Source organism: Chrysochloris asiatica, unplaced genomic scaffold, assembly GCF_000296735.1.
Source record: "Chrysochloris asiatica unplaced genomic scaffold, ChrAsi1.0 scaffold00123, whole genome shotgun sequence".
Classification (NCBI taxonomy): domain Eukaryota; kingdom Metazoa; phylum Chordata; class Mammalia; order Afrosoricida; family Chrysochloridae; genus Chrysochloris; species Chrysochloris asiatica.
Window position 1 is genome coordinate 6,486,939 of NW_006408641.1, and position 17,654 is coordinate 6,504,592.

The window sequence follows — 17,654 nt, forward strand, 5'->3', positions numbered from 1 at the left end:
CACTGGCATTTTAAGAACCAGTAGGGTCACACATCATGGATAGGTTTCAGCAAAACTTCTAGACTAAGCAAGTCAGGGAGAAAGAGACAGACTATTTCTGATTGGTTAGCCACTGAAAATATTATGAGCAGCAGTAGAACATTATTCGATATAGTGCCAGAAGATGAGTTCCTCAGGTTGGAAGGCACGCAGAATACAACTAGGAAAGAGCTATCTCCTCAAAGTAAAGCTCACTATAATGCCCTGAATAGAGCTTACAGGACCTTCATTTGCTGATAGGGCACAACTCAAAATGAAGAGAAACAGTTGCAAAAAGCCATTAATAATTGAAATGTGGAAAGTACAAGTTATAAATCTAGGAAAATTAGAAGCTATCAAAAATGAAATGGAATGTATAAAGATCAATAGCCTAGGCATTGTTGTTGTTGTTGTTAGGTTCTGTCAAGTCAGTTCTGACTCAGTGCGACCTTATGCACAACAGAATGAAATTGTCCAATCTCGCACCCACCTCACAATTGTTGTTACTCTTGAGCCCATTGCTGCTACCACTGTGCCAATCCATTTAATTGGGGGTCTTCCTCTTTTTTCCCTGACCCTCCACTTTACCAAGCATGATGTCCTTCTCCAAGGACTGCTCCCTTCTGATAACATGCCTGAAGTATGAGAAATGAAGTCTGGCCATCCTGGCTTCCAAGGAACACTGTGGCTGTACTTCTTTCAACACAGATGTTTATTCTTTTGGCAGTCCATGGAACTTTCAATATTCTCCTCCAACACCATAGCTCAAATGCATCAATTAATCTGTGGGCTTCCTTATTCACTGTCCAACTTTTGCATGCATATGAGGTTATTGAAAATACCATGGCTTGTGTCAGGAGCACCTTAGTCTTCAAATCAACAGCTTTGGTCTTGAACACTTTAAAGAGGTCTTGTGCAGCAGATTTGCTTAATGCAATGCGTCGTTTGATTTCTTGACTGCTGCTTCTATGAGTGTTGATGATCCAAGAAAAATGAAGTCTTTGACAACTTCAGTCTTTTCTCCATTTATATGGATGGTGTGTATTCTTTCACCATGCTTATTTATTGGTCCAGTGGTGAGGATTTTTGTTTTCTTTATATTGAATATATCCTACCATAATTTGGAGATCATTTCAAGAACAGATTTGCTATATTAGACACTGATGACAGAAGGCCAGAAGAGTTGTGGAATGACCTCAAGAATATCATAAAGAAAGAAAAAGATAGTCTAAAAGATAGGAATGAAATAAAAGATGAAAATGGATGTCAGAAGAGACTCTGAAAGTTGTCTTTGAGCATAAAGAAGCTGAAGTTAATGGAAGAAATGAATGAACTGAAAATTTCAAAGGACAGCTCGAAAAGACAAAGTATTCTAATGAACTGTGCAAAAAACTGGAGTTAGAAAACCAAAAGAGAAGAATGCACTCAGCATTTATCAAGAAGAAAGAACTGAAAAAAAAATATTGAAGCCTCGATGTGCAATATTGAAACATTCTATAGGGAAAATATCGCATGATGGAGTGGAGGTATATGAACTGCAATCTGTCTCCTCCGCTGCTGACTAGGGAGGAGGAAAAGGAGAAGGTGGCCAGAGAAGACTGCACAGCATAGGGAGCAGGGCCTACAGAAAGCACTGGCTCTTTGGCGCCCTCAGCAGACTCATCCAGATTTTTAACCCTGAAAATGCCAACCCAGCTCAGATGATGAAGAGCCACAGATGAAGCTTGATGAAGAAATGGAGAATGAGATTTGCAGAGTATGGGATATGTTAATGGATAAGGATGTGGCTTTATTTCTTCAAGAATTCAGTGTTCCTGACATATTTATGGAAGTGTTGGCCACATCCGAGTGTCCTCGATTAAGAGAAATCTGTGTGGGAATTTTAGACAATAAGGCCTGTCTCCAGGAGATATGTGTGTCCATCAGCAGTAATAAAAACCTTGCACAGGTATTATTGCACTGTTTGTATGATTCATATCCTCCTACCCTGCTGGATATAATCAGGTTGCTGCTTACTTGCCTTTCCCAGACAGAAGTGGTCACTGTCTAGGTGGAAACAATCTGGGACTATTCAGCTATTTATGATAGTGTTTGCTTCATCATGCCAAGTTCAACAACTTGCTGGTGAAGGTAAGTGAGGTTGTAGATAAGCTCTTTGATTTGGATGAGAAACTAATGTTGGAACGGATTAGAAAATGGGGCAGCTCGGCCTGTGGACCAACCCCAGACAGATTCTGAAAAGCAGCAAGCATTTAGAATTATGCCCTGTGTACTGGAAGCTGCCAAACAAGCACGTTCTGAAAACCTAGATGGGCTGGCTGTTTATATGCATATCTTACAGCTACTTTCTACAGTTGGTGATGGAATTCAAACAATTGTGCAATGCCCTAACACTGGAAAAGACACTTGGAATTTCCTTTTTCACCTGGTCTGCCCTGAATTTTGCCAGTCTGATGACCCACCCATCATCCTTCAAGAACAGAAAACTGTGCTAGCTTCTGTTTGTTCAGTGTTGCCTCGCAGGTGGAACAGAAGTATCTAAAAATAAGAAAAGTTGATCTTTCTCTACTTGCCAGCCTGACTCAGGTCTTACAAATTATGGAACATTATTAGAAGAAACCAAAGAACTCAGCAGAGTCCAACTCAGAAGACACTAAGAAGTCTGACTTAGTGGGAAATGCTTACACTAGAAAATCTTAAAGGATATTTTGTGTAAATTTCTTTCTAATATGTTATAGGCATTAACAAAGGAGACTGTGGCTCAGACACTAAAGGAGGGCCACTTAAGCAAACAGAAGTGTTTCTGTGCATTTCAAAACCTTCTTCCTTTGTACAGCCCTGTGGTGAAAGGCTTTCTTAAAATCCTACATGATGCTGATAAGACACTTGCTGATGACCTGGAAAAAAGCTTCCCAAGATTGAAGGTTTAGGCTTAAAAACAGAATTGGATTTTTTTCTGCTCAAGAAACAAATGTTATTTTCCTCACTGACAGTTAAAATTGACATATCAGAAATCAGATCAAGTTCATACCTTCTACCTCTCCCAGCTTTATCTCACTTGTATTTAGCATTAAAATCTGTAGTTTCCAATCATTATTTCTTTTTCATAGTTAGAAACATAAACTACCACCATCACCCACCCCTTCTTTATATTGGTTATGTGGTATTTATTATCTTTAATTAAAACAAAAATACAATCTTGAGGTTCTTTTTAGGATCTTTGAGGCGTTGGTGAGGATTCTTCATAACTCTCAATTTTTGTATGAGAGTTTTGTATTTTTTATAAGCGTACTCATCCACACTAATAGAAGGCCTTACTATACTATAGTTTAAACTCATAGTTTTTATGTATCTTAATTCAATAAGTCCAGAGATTTGTTGGTTGTTGTTGTTAGTGCCATCAAGTTGATTCTGACACATAGTGACCCTGTATATGGTTTCTGAGGAGCATCTGGTAAGCTTGAACCACCAACCTTGCAGTTCAAATGGCTTTTCAGTCTGGCGCATTAACCCACAGAGCCATACCAGATCTCCCCAGAGATGTGTGGTCCAGGCTTAATGAAGTAGTTCAGGGACCCTGACTCTTATCTACCTTTCTACATGGTCTGTCGTATAGACCTTTGTTTATGCTTATTGTGGCTAAGAGGTCTTTACTGTCTCTGGGCCTTAAGGGAAAAAGAAAAAGAGACAAAGGGACTTTTTCCTAGCAAGTCTTTACCTTTTTGGAGGAAAAGACAGCATACCATTACCAGACACTTACTGCATGGCCTTTGCTAACTGTGTTAAGTGCCGTGGAGTTGGTTCCGACCCTGCACAGGGTTTCTGAGGCTGTAAATCTTTATGGGAGCAGAAAGCCTCATCTTTCTCCTGCGGACCGGCTGGTAGTTTGGAACAGCAGACCTTAAGGTTCGCAGCCCGATTCATAACCACTAAACTACTAGAGCTCTAACTGAGAATGTTTTCTTTCTCACCTCTATAGGAAGAATAGGCAAGACAGCATTTGTGATAGTATGCAGACGTATTTGAGCTATTTTGTGATTGTAATTTATGTTGATTCTACACCAGATTGTTATAGATCCTAACAGTTCAAAAGTTAATTTAGTAGTTTGGTTCTGTTACATTTCAAAATTTCTTTTTTCAATATGAAAGTAGAAATACTAACCTTTTGATTAAAATTTAGTAACAAAACATCTATTTTAGCATAATTCCAGTAGTAGGACTTCAAAAAATGATTTGCTTCCATGAATTCAGGATTTTAACATCAAGACTGAGGAAGTTTAGTAACTTCTGAATATTTAGAAATTGTGCTATACACGATTCTCCTCCCCTCATACTTTACCACCATTCATAGTGTTTCTTAACGAAGCTTATCCAGAGAATCAACCAGTACTCTTAGCAACAGCAGCCAGGTTGTCTAATTTTGATTACTAAATTTGAACTTGTAGCGAATTATAAGAAAATATCAGTTAATGAATAAGAAAGTCAGTTTTTGAAACATCTCTTCCCAGTTTATTTCAGGACTTTTTTGATTTTGAAGCATTGATCTTGTGTCACATGTTTGTTTTCCATGAGTGCCTTTTACAAATAAAACACATACACAATTTAAAAAAAAAAATATATATATATATATATATTACTTGATGTTGAAAGCTTTAAAAGAAGATGAAAGGAATACACAGTCACTGTAGCAAAAAGAAATGTTTGATGTATAACTATTTCAAAAGATAGTATATGATCAGGAACAAATAGTATTGAAGAAAGATGTCCAAGGTGCACTGAAGATACTAGCAGAAAACAAGGGTTCAGGAATTCGTAGCATAAAATTGAAATCCTGTAGCAAACTGATGCAGCATTGGCAGTGCTTACACATTTATGCCAAGAAATTCAGGAGACAGCTACCTGGCCAACCTGTCAGAAGAGATTACATATCTGTACCCATTCCAAAGAGAGGTGGCATAACAGAATGCAGCATTTATCGAACAATATCAATGATATCACATGGAAGTAAAATTTTACTGAAGATGTTTCAAAAACAATTGCAACAGTTTATTGACAGGGAACAGCCAGAAATTCAAGCTGGATTCTGAAGGAGGATGTGGAATGAAGGATATTATTGCTGATGTTAGATGGATCTTGGCTGAAACTAGAGAATACCAGAAAGATGTTTATTGTTGTTGTTGTGGTTAAGTGCCATGGATTTGGTTCCAACACATAATGATCCTATATAGGGTTTCCAAAGAGTGACTGGTGGGTTTGAGCCACTGACCTTGTGGTTCAAACCGACCTTGCAGTCCAGTACCACACTAGGACTCCAGAAAGATGTTTACTTGTACTTTATTGGTTGTGCAAAGGTTTTTGACTCTGTGGATCATGACAAGCTTTGGATAACATTGTGAAGAATGGGTATTCCAGAACACTTAATTGAGCTCATGAAGAACCTGTACATACACCAAGAAGTAGCTGTTCTAACAGGACAAAGGGACACTGAACAGCTTAAAATCTGGAAAGGTATGTGCTAGGGTTATATTCTTTCACCATACTAATTCAATCTGTATGCTGGGCAAATAATTTAAGAAATTGGACTATATGAAGAACATGGCATCTGGATTAGAGGAAGATTTATTAACAGCTTTAGATATGCAGGTGATATAACCTTCCTTGTTAGAAGTGAAGAGGACTTAAAACGCTTACTAATGAAGACCAAAGAGCAACCTCAATATGAAGAAAACAAAAATCCTCACAAACATCATGATAAATGGAGAAAAGATTGATATTGTCAAAGACTTCATTTTTCTTGGATCCATAATAGTACTCAGGGAAACAGCAATCAAGAAATCAAATGATGTACTGCATTAAGCAGTCTTAAAGAGCAAAGATGTCAGTTTGAGGACTAACGTATGCCTGACCCAAGCCATGGTATTTTCATTCATCTCATATGCCTGTGCAAAGTGGACAATGAATAAGGAAGATCTTAGACTAATTAATGCATTTGAATTATGGTTTTGGAAAATATTAAAAGTACCATGGAGTGCCAGAAGAACAAACAAATCTGTTTAGGGAGAAGTACAGCGAGAATGCTCCTTAGAAGCCAGGATGGTGACACTTTGTCATAGTTTGGACATATTATCAGGAGGGACCAATCCCTGAAAAAGGACGTCATGCTTCTTTTAAAGTGGTGGGTGAGTGAAAAAGAGGAAGACCTCAACAAGACGGATTGACACAGTGGCCGCAGTAATGGATTAAAAGGTAACAATTATAAGGATGGTGTGGGATTGGGCAGTGTTTCAATCTGTTGTGCATATGGTGGCTGTAAGTCAGAACTGACTCAGTGCCACATAACAACAAGAACAATGTTTGTGTGTTTTGCTCAGATTTGGAGTTTTGTTTTTGTTTTTATTTAATGTTGTTTTGACGTAGCTAATCAAGCAGGGGTGTGCTACTTTGCTTGCTAATTTGGCAGGTTTTAGGCACTCACCATATGTCTCCTGAGAGAGGATGGGAATGCGTGCTCACTGTGTATGTTCACTGTAGAGCAGTAGAGGGCAGGTTGGGCTCATGTTGGCTGTAGGAACCGGTGATGTCCTTCACCCAGTGGGTGGTACTATATGATTTCCAGATTTGCTGGCCAATATGTTCGTGTTTATTGTCTCCTATGAGGTGGGTCAGAGTCCTGGTATAGCACTGTAGAATAAGCACTGAGCTACTAGCTGAAAAGTTGGTAGTTCAAACCCACAAGCCACTCCTCAGAAACCCTATACAGGGTCACTGTGAGTCAAAATGGACTCAACAGCATTAACAACAATCAGGTAGGACACAAAACAACAAAAACCAGGAGTCAAAAATCAAAAACCACAACAAGAATTTAAAAAATAAAATATAAAGCAAGGGGGAAAAAACAAACAAGAAGAAAAATAAAAGAATAAATAAAATAAAAAGTAGGGAAGACAAAGAATCCAAAAACTACAGAGTGGGGCAGGGGGAGAAGAAAAGAGAAATAGAAGAAAAGAAACAAAGAAAGAAAAATCAAAGGGGGGGAAAACAGAGGAAAGGGAAAATTAACGGGGAGGGCAGAGTATTAGGATGGTGTTCCTGCCAGTGGAGGAGACAGCGGGGGGCAGGGCACCCAGTATGACTCAGCATCTGTGCTAGCCAAGGAGGTCACGGGGATCGGGGTGCTGACTCCTTGATGGAGTTCCTGCCAGCCTAGAAGTTGACTGGAGTCAGAACACCTAGTCCGAAAATGAGTTTCTACAAGCTCAGAGGGCAGTTGGTGTCAGGGCACCCTTGTCCTGGAAGGAGATCCTGCTAGTTCAGCGGGCAGCTGGGGGTAGGGTGCTGGTTCTAGAGTAAGTTTCTGCCCTCCCAAGGGGTAAATGGGGGCTGGGTGCCTGTCCAGAACTCTTCTGCTGGTCCAAATAAGCAGCGAGCATGTGCCCCCAAACTCGGGTATGGCAAACACCCATTATTCAACCCAAGAGGGCATACGTCCAACCTCCAGAGGAGAAGGGATTTTTTGGGTGAGGGTGTCACCAGCCATCAGGTAGTTTAGAGGGCACGCTGGTCAATCTCTGGTCACCAGGATGTTATGGGGGGGAAAAGGAAGATAGTAACTTTCTAGTTGCCAACCTCTTGTGTGGACATTTGTTTAGCACTTTTTCTTGAAATCGTTAGAGATCCTTTTCCTTTTATAGAGCCTTATCTTCACCTCCTTCGGTGAGGGTCTTGTGGATTCATCAGAAGTGCAATGGGAGCTGATCAGGGCAAGACTAAAACCAGAAGTAGCAGTACTAGCCTGTCCCATCATCTTGCAGAGAGCTGGACTCCCAGGACACAGCGAGGACACAGAACTGAGGCAGTTACTATAGGCTAAAATGCTTGTAGTTGTGCAAGTTTATCATTTTAGCAGTCCTAATTGGCTGCCTAAAGAAAAGCTGTTGTTCCAGGTTTCCAGAACGCCTTTGCAGACAAAGGCTAAATCTGAGGTTTCTGAACCCTGGCCATATGGGTAAAACCTGAAAATTTTAGTCTGCAAGCTGCATGATTTCTCAATACTTTCAACATTCACAGTTCCTCTCTTTGAAAATATGTGATTTCTCACCATTTGCATACAGATGTTTTGCTATCATTCAGATAAAAGTCTGATTTTGTTCCACATCGACCTTGATTTGATATGCTAAAAACACACTTCTGAAGGACAAATGAGTCTTCTTGATCCACAGGAATCTGAAACATTTTTATGGCCACAGAAAGCTGTGAGTCTTTGGAAACATCTGAAAGCACACAAAGCTGCTGTCATTCTCTCTGGGTTCTTGGTGCTCTAGATACAGCATCCAGTGACTTGAGCAGAAAGAAACAGAACTCATCCCAACCCTCTGTTGATGTGAGAAAGAAAGGTTAGGATAACCTCTCCCAGTGTTCAGCCTACTGTTGTTGTTGTTACGCACCTGGAGTCGATTCCGACTCATAGTGACCCTGCACCGGGTTTCCGAGGCTGTAAATCTTTATGGGAGCAGAAAGCCTCATCTTTCTCCTGAAGAACAGCTGGTAGTTTCAAACTGTGAACCTTAAGATTAGCAACCCGATTCATAACCACTACGCTACCAGAGCTCCTTCAGCCTGTGGGTCTCTATAAATCCCTAACATTGAGAGCTTTATGGAAAATCTATTTTTGCACATAGAAAGTGGCTTCACAAGGACCAAGGACCATGAATAGGGCTTAATGTTTCCTGTTTGGTGTGAACTAAGCAGCTGCCTCCCAGAGCCTGGGGATTTCTTACACCATAGAGAAAATCATTCAAGTATTATAATCATTTGACAACTGCCCAGATCCTGACAATTTCATATCCCAAATTTCTCTCCACACCCCTCTCAGGGCTGCGTGTGTGTGTGCTGAGGGCCTCCAAGCCACCAGCACCTCTGACCTCTACACCACCCTGCTCTCCCTGCTCCCACCCAGGCCTCGCCTCTCCTCCACCCTGAAACCAGTCTACAGTGCAGACCAGCTTCAAAACGTGCAGCAGCTTTCCTTTACATCCAGGATTTAGATACATATCAGGAACTTTCAGGCCCTGGAGAGATGCCTTGACCTCAGTTCAGTCACCCTCCTCCTAACCCTAGACTCCAACCTCCGGAGTTTTCTTTTGTGGCTTTCCTTTATTTCCATAGGATTTTTGTACTATCTTCCTGGAACATACTTCTTCTTCCCACCCTCAGCCTTCACCTGGTGAGTCATTGCAAATCCTCATGGAGAGACCCTGGACACACACACACACACACACACACAGGCATCCCTAGAGCAGTCCCTATGGTGTTCTCAGTGATTCCCTGGGAGAAGCAAACAGTTAAATACTTGATTACTAGATGAAATATTGGTGGTTTGAACCTTCCTGGAGGGACCTTGGAAGACAGCAGGATGATCTGTTTGTGAAAGGTCACAACCTTGAAAACCCTATGGAGCAGTTCTACTCTGCATACAAGGTGTCACTGGGAGTTCGAATCAACTCAGTAGCAGCTAGAAACAACAATGGTGACTTCAAAGCCTTATCCCCATTGGTGAGATCATTTAATTTATGGGCGTTCCCATGATGGACTATAAGCTCCATGAGGGAGGACAAAATCTGTTTGGCCCATTCTTATATCCATAGTTCTTAGACTATCTCACACATAGTAGATGCTCAAGAAAAAAGTGTTGAATGTTAAGAATGACTGGCTGACTAACAGAAGGAAAGTAGGGAAAGGTGGAAGGGTGGAAAGAAGCAGGAGAGGTGGGCTAGCTGGAAAGATAATGACAAGCATCTATAACATGAACAACTCCTTACCTTTCTAAATTCAAAATCCCAGGATCCCATATATATTACTTCCCTTGTCCCAACCTACTCTTTTTTTTTTCTTTTTATTATGAGTTGAGTGAGGGTTTATAGAGCATACATTCAACAAATCACACACTTTGCTTCATTACAATTATTACAATCTCCTCTATATACCATCAATGAACAATTGTTGTTGTTTTGTTGTTGTGTGCCGTGGAGTCGGTTCTGACTCATAGCGACCCTGTACAGGGTTTCTGAGGCTGTAAATCTTTACAGGAGCAGAAAGCCTCATCTTTCTCCAGCGGAACAGCTGGCAGTTTTGAACTGCTGACCTTGCTGTTCACAGCCCAATTCGTAACTACTACTCTACAATATTAATCTCTATTTCATTTAACTTTTGCACTTTTCACTGGGTCTCCTTGCTACCTTCATTTTTCCTCTACTAACCTCCCTATTGTGCCATCCCCATCACTCATGTTAACCTGTGTTTACCCTCTAGCCCAGGAAGAATTCCCTCCGGACCCCTGCCCCGGTAATCATCATAAAATGTTAAATTTAGTAGGAAAATCTTTCCTTAACTTTTTACAAAAGTGGTTTATACAATATTTGTCCTTTTTGGTTGACTAATTTCACTCAGCATAATATCCTGAAGGTCCATCCATGTGGTGAAGTGTTTTCCAGATTCATCATTATTCTTCAGTGTTGCATAGTATTCCATTGTGTGTCTGTACCAAAGTTTGTTTATCCATCCTCTCGTTGATGAGCTTTTAGGCTGTCTCCATCTTTTTACTATTGTGAATTGTGCTGTAGTGAACATGGGCATATATCTATTGGTGTCACAGCTCTTATTTCTTAAAGATATATATACCAAGTAAAGGGATTGCTGGATCATACAGCATTTCCATTTCCAATTTTTTGAGACAGCACTACATTGTTTTCCATAGTAGTTGCACCATTTTCCAGTACCAGCAGCAAAGTAGGAGGGTCCAAGTCTCTCCACACCCTTTGTAGCATTTTTTTTTTTTTCTGTGTTTCTATTAATGCTGGAATAAGATGACATCTCATTGTTGTTTTGATTTGCATCTTTCTACTGGAATACTGGTGTGGCACTGCAGGCTAATGCATAAGACCACAAAGTCGTTTAAACTGCAAGGTTGGTGGTTCAAGCTCACCAGCTGCTCCTTGGAAAGCCTACAGTGTCACTATGAGTCGGAATCAACTAGACGGCACTTAACAACAATGGCTAATGATCAATGAGTATTTCTTCATGTTTGTTGACTGCTGAATTTCTTTGGTGAAGTGTCTGTTCATATTCTCTGACCAATTTTTAATTAGTGAAAGGGAAAAAACAACCTGGTATCGCTCATCAACCATACCGCACACCAGATGGGCCGTCTAGAGACTTTTATTCAGGGTGAGGAAGAGGAAGGTGACCTCTGCCCGAGAAAGAAGGCAGGAGGCAGAAGAAGAGAGAAGACAAGAAAGAAGAGAAGGCAGACAGAAGGGAAGGCAGAAAGAAGAGAGGGCAGAAAGAAGAGAGGTCAGGAAGAAGAGGAAGTCAATGGGAAGGGAGTAGTCTTATATAGGTTCAACAGGAAGGGAGTGGTCATTGCTGGGGTGATTTAGCTCTGGCCTATCAAAAGCCATGTTGTCTTTTAAACTACACACCTTGTAGCTTAGTGTGGAGAAACCGAAACCGAAGGTAACAAAATGGAGTTGAAGTGAGGGGAGAGGGAAGAACCCTGAAGTACAGCCTAAAATGGTGGGCCTGATTGTGACTGACTGATTATTGTAACAGTTAGACTATTTGTCTTCTTCTTGTTGAGGCATTGAAGTATTCTATAAATTTTAGAAAGTAGTCCTTTGATATGTCATTGCCAAAAATATTTTCCCACTCTGTCCCCACATATTTTTAATGAATCAAGGATGCAATGTTATAGAAACAAAACAGAAATAGAGTGAATGGCTGGTCCCTCAATGATTACTCATCCATCCATTCATACCACAAACAAACTGTGTCAGGCTCCAAACTCACAGTTAGGGGGAAGGGGAAGGGAGACCCTGTGGGACTGTGGACCTGGAGTTGGTGAATGCTGACTGAATCACCCTCATCAAGCTTCAGTTTCCCCATCTGTACAGTGAGAAGGTTGACTGATCCCTAATAACCCTTCCCAGAGGAAATATTTCTATAGCCACAAAGCGTATGATATAAGAGCAAGAAGAAAGAGAAAGAGGAGGAGCAGCACAAGAAAGTGGAGGATGAAGGGAGAAAAAGGAGAAACAGGAGAACTCTTGGTCTGTACAAGGTCCTGTGGTGTTTCCCTATATTATATCAGTTGATTCTCAACTACCTTGTATGATAGTTATTGTTGTTGTTGTTAAGTGCTATCGAGTCCGTTCCGACCCACAGTGACTCTCTAGAGGGTTTCCAAGGAGCGGCTGGTGAGCTTGAACCACCAACCTTGCAGTTCAAACTGACTTTGCAGTCTAGTGCATTAGCCCACAGTGCTACACCAGGACTCCATGATAGTTATAGTTACCCATTTGTTTTAAATATCAGAAACCCTGGTGGCACAGTGGTTAAGCACTCTACTGCTAACTCAAAGGTTGGTGGTTCAAATGCACTTAGTAGCTCCATAGGAGAAAGCCCTAGTGAAGTGCTCTTGTAAAGATTATAGTCTAGGAAACTTTATGCAGTTCTACTCTGTCACATGGGTTTACTATGAATCACATATGACTCAATGACACCCAACAACACCATTTTTTAAAAAGCAAAATGGAGGTAAAAGGCACTCACTGATTTTCAATTAATGGTCAATAAACCAGGAAGCTTCATGGCTGAGATTTTTTCTTTAACTTTTTATTGTGAATTGAGTAAAGGTTAATAGACAACATCATCAGCTTTACCCTCAACCAATTAAACATTTTGCTTCATTTCAATTATTATAAGCCCCTCCCTGCAACAACAGCTATCATGCTTCCTCCCTGTGGCTTCCCATCTTATTTTTCACAAATCACCAAATGAAAAATATGTGATGTACACATATAAAACAAAAAATAGACATTCATTTAAATGTCCAAAGGGAATATTTTGCAAGCCTGTTTCTTGCCCACAGGCACAGAGCCTTTCTCAGTCCTCAGCTGCTCTACCTCTCCATGCCATCACTTTCTGCCACTCTCTCTGCTGTCGCTGCTCCCATAGCTAGGATCTCATGGTCCTCTCATGCTCTTCTTTCTTGATGGTCCTGGGATATTCTGTTCCTGAAATGAAAAATTAACTACTCCTCCCTTTTAGTTACACATCTTCTACAATTACAGTTGTGACAACTTCAATTAATCCGGCTAACAATTACTTACAATTAAATCATAAAATCCTATCACCATCGTCCCCCATCCCCTTTCCCCAGGTCCATCAAGAAAAGAGGAAAACTATTCAGTGAGATTGTACCTTACCCCACTCGTTCTGAAATTAAGCACACTTATGAAAAGCTTGTAAGCCAGCAACTTCATGCCTTTATAGCTCCACACTTTCTATAGGCAAAGTTTAAATTATCCGTTCCTGTCATCCCAGTTCACTGAGTAGACAAGCTTGTCCTTGATATAAAGAATCCTTCTATTTTAGTTGGAATTTTGAGTAACTGAATCCATAGGCAAAGACCCACCTCATCAAATTGTAGAAATGTATACTTGTCCACAGCATCAAGCATCCTTTATCTTCATCTGGTCAAGTTCTGGGCAGCTAGTCATTCAAGCTATGTCAACTGGGTACTAGCTGTAAGTCTGGGAGTTCATGCACACCACCCTGCACTTCAGACCAGCTGGCCATCTCACTCTCAACTCTAGCCCCCAGTGGCAAGGTCAGTGCCCATGGGCTCGGGAGTTCACACATCTCTCTAAACTTCAGACCAGCCAGGCCTTCCTCCTCTTGCTCTCATCTCAAGGTCAACGGTTGTCTATGGAACATGGCCAAACTCAGCCCATGTCTTCATTGCTGCATTTCCCGTGCTTGCACTCACAAATAGACCAAGGTGGTCACCAATGTGCATACTAGACTACTTGTGGGTTCCCTTTGAGTTTCACTCTTAGAAAGGGTTTTCCCTGATGGGCTGACTTTTCTTGTCTTGATGCCTCCAAAGCAAATAACTTTCTGGATATTCTAATATTCAAACAGTCTGCTCTGTTTCTCTTCTGCTGGTCTTTCTTTCAATAAGAATCTTCCATTCACCCAGCTGTTCTTGGTTGGCCTGCATGTCTTTTCTAGTGGTAATATCACACCTCAGAAGGTTCAGGATTCCACCTAAAGCCCCATGCTCCACAAGTGCTTAACAAGAGGCCTGTTTCCCGGGTGGTGGTGGATATGTGCTGTGGAGTTGGAACCGACTCATAGCGACCCTGTATAGGGTTTCCAAGGCTGTAAATCTTTATGGGAGCAGAAAGCCTCATCGTTCTTCCATGGAACAGCTGGTAGTTTCAAACTGCTGACCTTATGGTTCACAGCCTGATTCGTAACCACTACACCACCAGAATTCTAATTCCCCTTTTAGCTAATCCAATCAGTTTTAGGCTTACAAACTTCCTATAATCATAATTTCCAACATTAATTTCTCTCACACTTAAATGTCTATTTTAACAATAGTTAGTAGAAGAAAACAATATCCACAAAACAGTTAACCACCTAAACACCACCCCTTTACCCATTCAGATTATATCTTGATCCCTGTATCACAGAACATAGTTGTTCCAAGGTTATGTACAAATCACTATTTGCCTCTGATTTTTGTATATTGATTTTGTACCCTGCCACTTTGCTGAATCTTCTAATGAGTTCCAGTAGTTTTTTTGTTTTGCTGAGTCTTTGGGATTTTCTATGTATAGAATCATATCATCTGCAAACAGAGTTTTACTTCTTTGCCAATTTGCCTACCTTGCCTTATATCTCTGGCTAAGATTTCCAACGCTGTATTGAATAAAAGCTGTGATAAAGGGCATCCTTGTCTGTTTCCCCTTCACAAAAGGAATGCTTTCAGTTGAGAGTGATACTGACTGTTGGATTTATATATATGCTCTTAATTATGTTGACCACCCCTTCTTCTGTAAGTTTATCGTATGGTAGTGGTTTGTATGTTGCTGTGATTCTGGAGACTGTTTAAAATGACACCAGAATTTTAAATACCAGCAGAGTCACCTATGTGGACAGGTTTTAGCTGTGCTTCCAGATGAAGACAGAGTAGGAAGTAGGAGAGACAAAAGGTTTCTGAATTTTAGTCACTGAAAACCTGCTGAACAGCAGCGGAACACTGTCACATAGCACCAGAATATTGACTATTGAAACATGATGAAGACCACCTGAATATTATCAGATATAGTGCCAGAAAATGAGTATCTCATGTTGGGAGGCACTCAGAATATGACTAGGGAAAGCTGCCTACTCAAAGTAGAGTTGACTTTGATGACATGAATGGAGTGAAGCCTTTGTAACCTTCATTTGCTGATGAGGCACAAGTCAAAATGAAGAGAAACAGCTGTAAGCATCCATTAATAATTGGAAAATAGAATGTTTGAAGTATAAATGTAGGAAAATTTGAAATTGTCAAAAATGAAATGGAACAAATAAGCATTGATTGCCTAGGCATTCATGAGCCAAAATAGACTGGTATTGGCCATTTTTAATCTGAAAATTACATGGTTTTCTATTCTGAGAATAACAAATGGAAAAGGAATGTTGTTGCATTCATCATCAAAAAGAACATTTCAAGATCTGTCTTTAAGTACAATGTTATCTGTGATAGGATACTATCCATATGTCTACAAGGAAGACCAGTTAACACCAATATGGTTCCAATTTAAGCACCAACCATTAAAACCAGTGATGATGATATGGAAGAATTCTACCAACTTCTGATCAAACATGCAATCAAGATGTATTGATCATTACTGGTGAATGGAATGCAAAGGTGGGAAACAAAGAGTAAGGATCCGTATTTGGAAAATATGGCCTTAGTTATAGAAATGATGCTGTGATAAAAAATGTTATAATTTTACAAAACCAATATCTTCCTCATTGCAAATACCTTTTTTAAACAACATCTAAGACAACTATACACATGACCTCACCAGATGGAATGCACAGAAATCAAATAGACTCCATCTGTGAGAAGAGGTGGTGGAAAAGCTCCATATCATCCATGAAAACAAGGCTGAGGACAGACTGTGGAGCAGACCATCAATTGTTCATATTCAAGTTCAGGCTGAAGCTGAAGAAAATGAAAACTAGTCCACAAGAGTCATAATATGACCTTGAACACATCCCACCTGAATTTAGAGATCATCTGAAGAAGAGATTTGTTGCATTAGATACTAAATACCAAAGACCAGAAGAGTTATGGGATGGCATCAGGAACATCCTACAGGAAGAAAGCAAAAGGTCATTAAGAAGACAAGAAAAGAAGGAAAAGACCAAAATGGATGTCAGAAGAGACTCTAAAACTTGCTCTCTAGCATAGAAATGCTAAAGCAAATGGAAGAAATGAGGAGGTAAAAGAGCAGAATAGAGTATTTCAAAGGTCCGCTCCAGAAGACAAAGTAAAATATTATAACAAAATGTGCAAAGACCTGGAGTTAGAAACCAAAAGTGAAGAACATGTTCAGCATTTCTCCAGTTGAGGGAACAAAGAAAAAAATTGAAGCCTCAATTTGAAATATTGAAGGATTCCATGGCAAAATATTGAGTAATGCAGAAAGCATCAAAAGAAATGCAAGGAATATACAGAGTCACTGTACCAAAAAGAAATAGTGGAAGTTGAACCATTGCAAAAGCTAGCATATGATCAAGAGCCAATAATCCTGAAGGAAGAAGTGCAAGGTGCATTGAAGGCATTGGCAAAGAACAAGGCTACAAATTGAATCTTTAAACAAACTAATGAAGCACTGGAGGCACTTAATTATCCATGCAAAGAAATTTAGAAGATAGCTATCTGATCAACTGACTGAGAGAGATCCATATTTGTGTCTATTCCAAAGACCACATACTTCGGTATGCGTTACATCTCAATGTAAAGAAAACAAAAATCCTTACCAATTGACCAATCAACAACATCAAGATAAATGGAGAAAAGATTGAAGTTGTCAAGGATTTCATTTTACTTGGATCTACTATCAACACTCATGGAAGCAGCAGCCAAGAAATCAAATGTATTGCATTGGGCAAATCTGCACAAGATCTCTATAAAGTGCTCAAGAGAAAAGATGTCAGTTTGAGAACTAAGGTCAGTGGTTCAAATGACTGATGCCCCTATTCATAGTAGCATTATTCACAATAACCCAAAGGTGGAAACACCCCAAATGTCCACCAACTGATGAATGGATAAGCAAAATGTGGTATGCCCACACAATGGAATATTACTTACCCATAAGGAGATGTGATGTGGATGTACCTTAAAAATATTATGTTGAGTAAAATAAGGCAGACACAACAGCACAAATATTCTGTGATCTGTTTACATGAAATGTCTAGAATAAGCAAATACACAGAGACAGAAAGTAGATTACTGGTTACCAGGTACAGGTGGGAAGGGAGAATGGGAAATTATTGCTGAAAACATAATCAACAATTGATATATGTAAGTACTGTCACTACCCCCATTTTATAAGTGGTTAAGGTAACTTTACTTGGCCCAGGATATAGAACAGGTAAGTATCAGAGCTGGATTTGGATCCTGGCTCCCAGAGCCAATACAATTACCCACTACACAATGCTTACATTCAAGTATCTGTACGTGCTTCTTCCATCAGGCAAAATCCTGTTTGGATTTTTGTACCTGGCCCCTG

The 17,654-nt window shown here is 40.1% G+C and overlaps 1 pseudogene; it reads left to right on the forward strand.

The window, feature by feature from the left end:
- The first annotated feature begins 1,548 nt into the window (after nt 1-1,548).
- On the forward strand, nt 1,549-2,948 carry LOC102811263 (annotated as a pseudogene).
- The last annotated feature ends 14,706 nt before the right edge of the window (nt 2,949-17,654 follow it).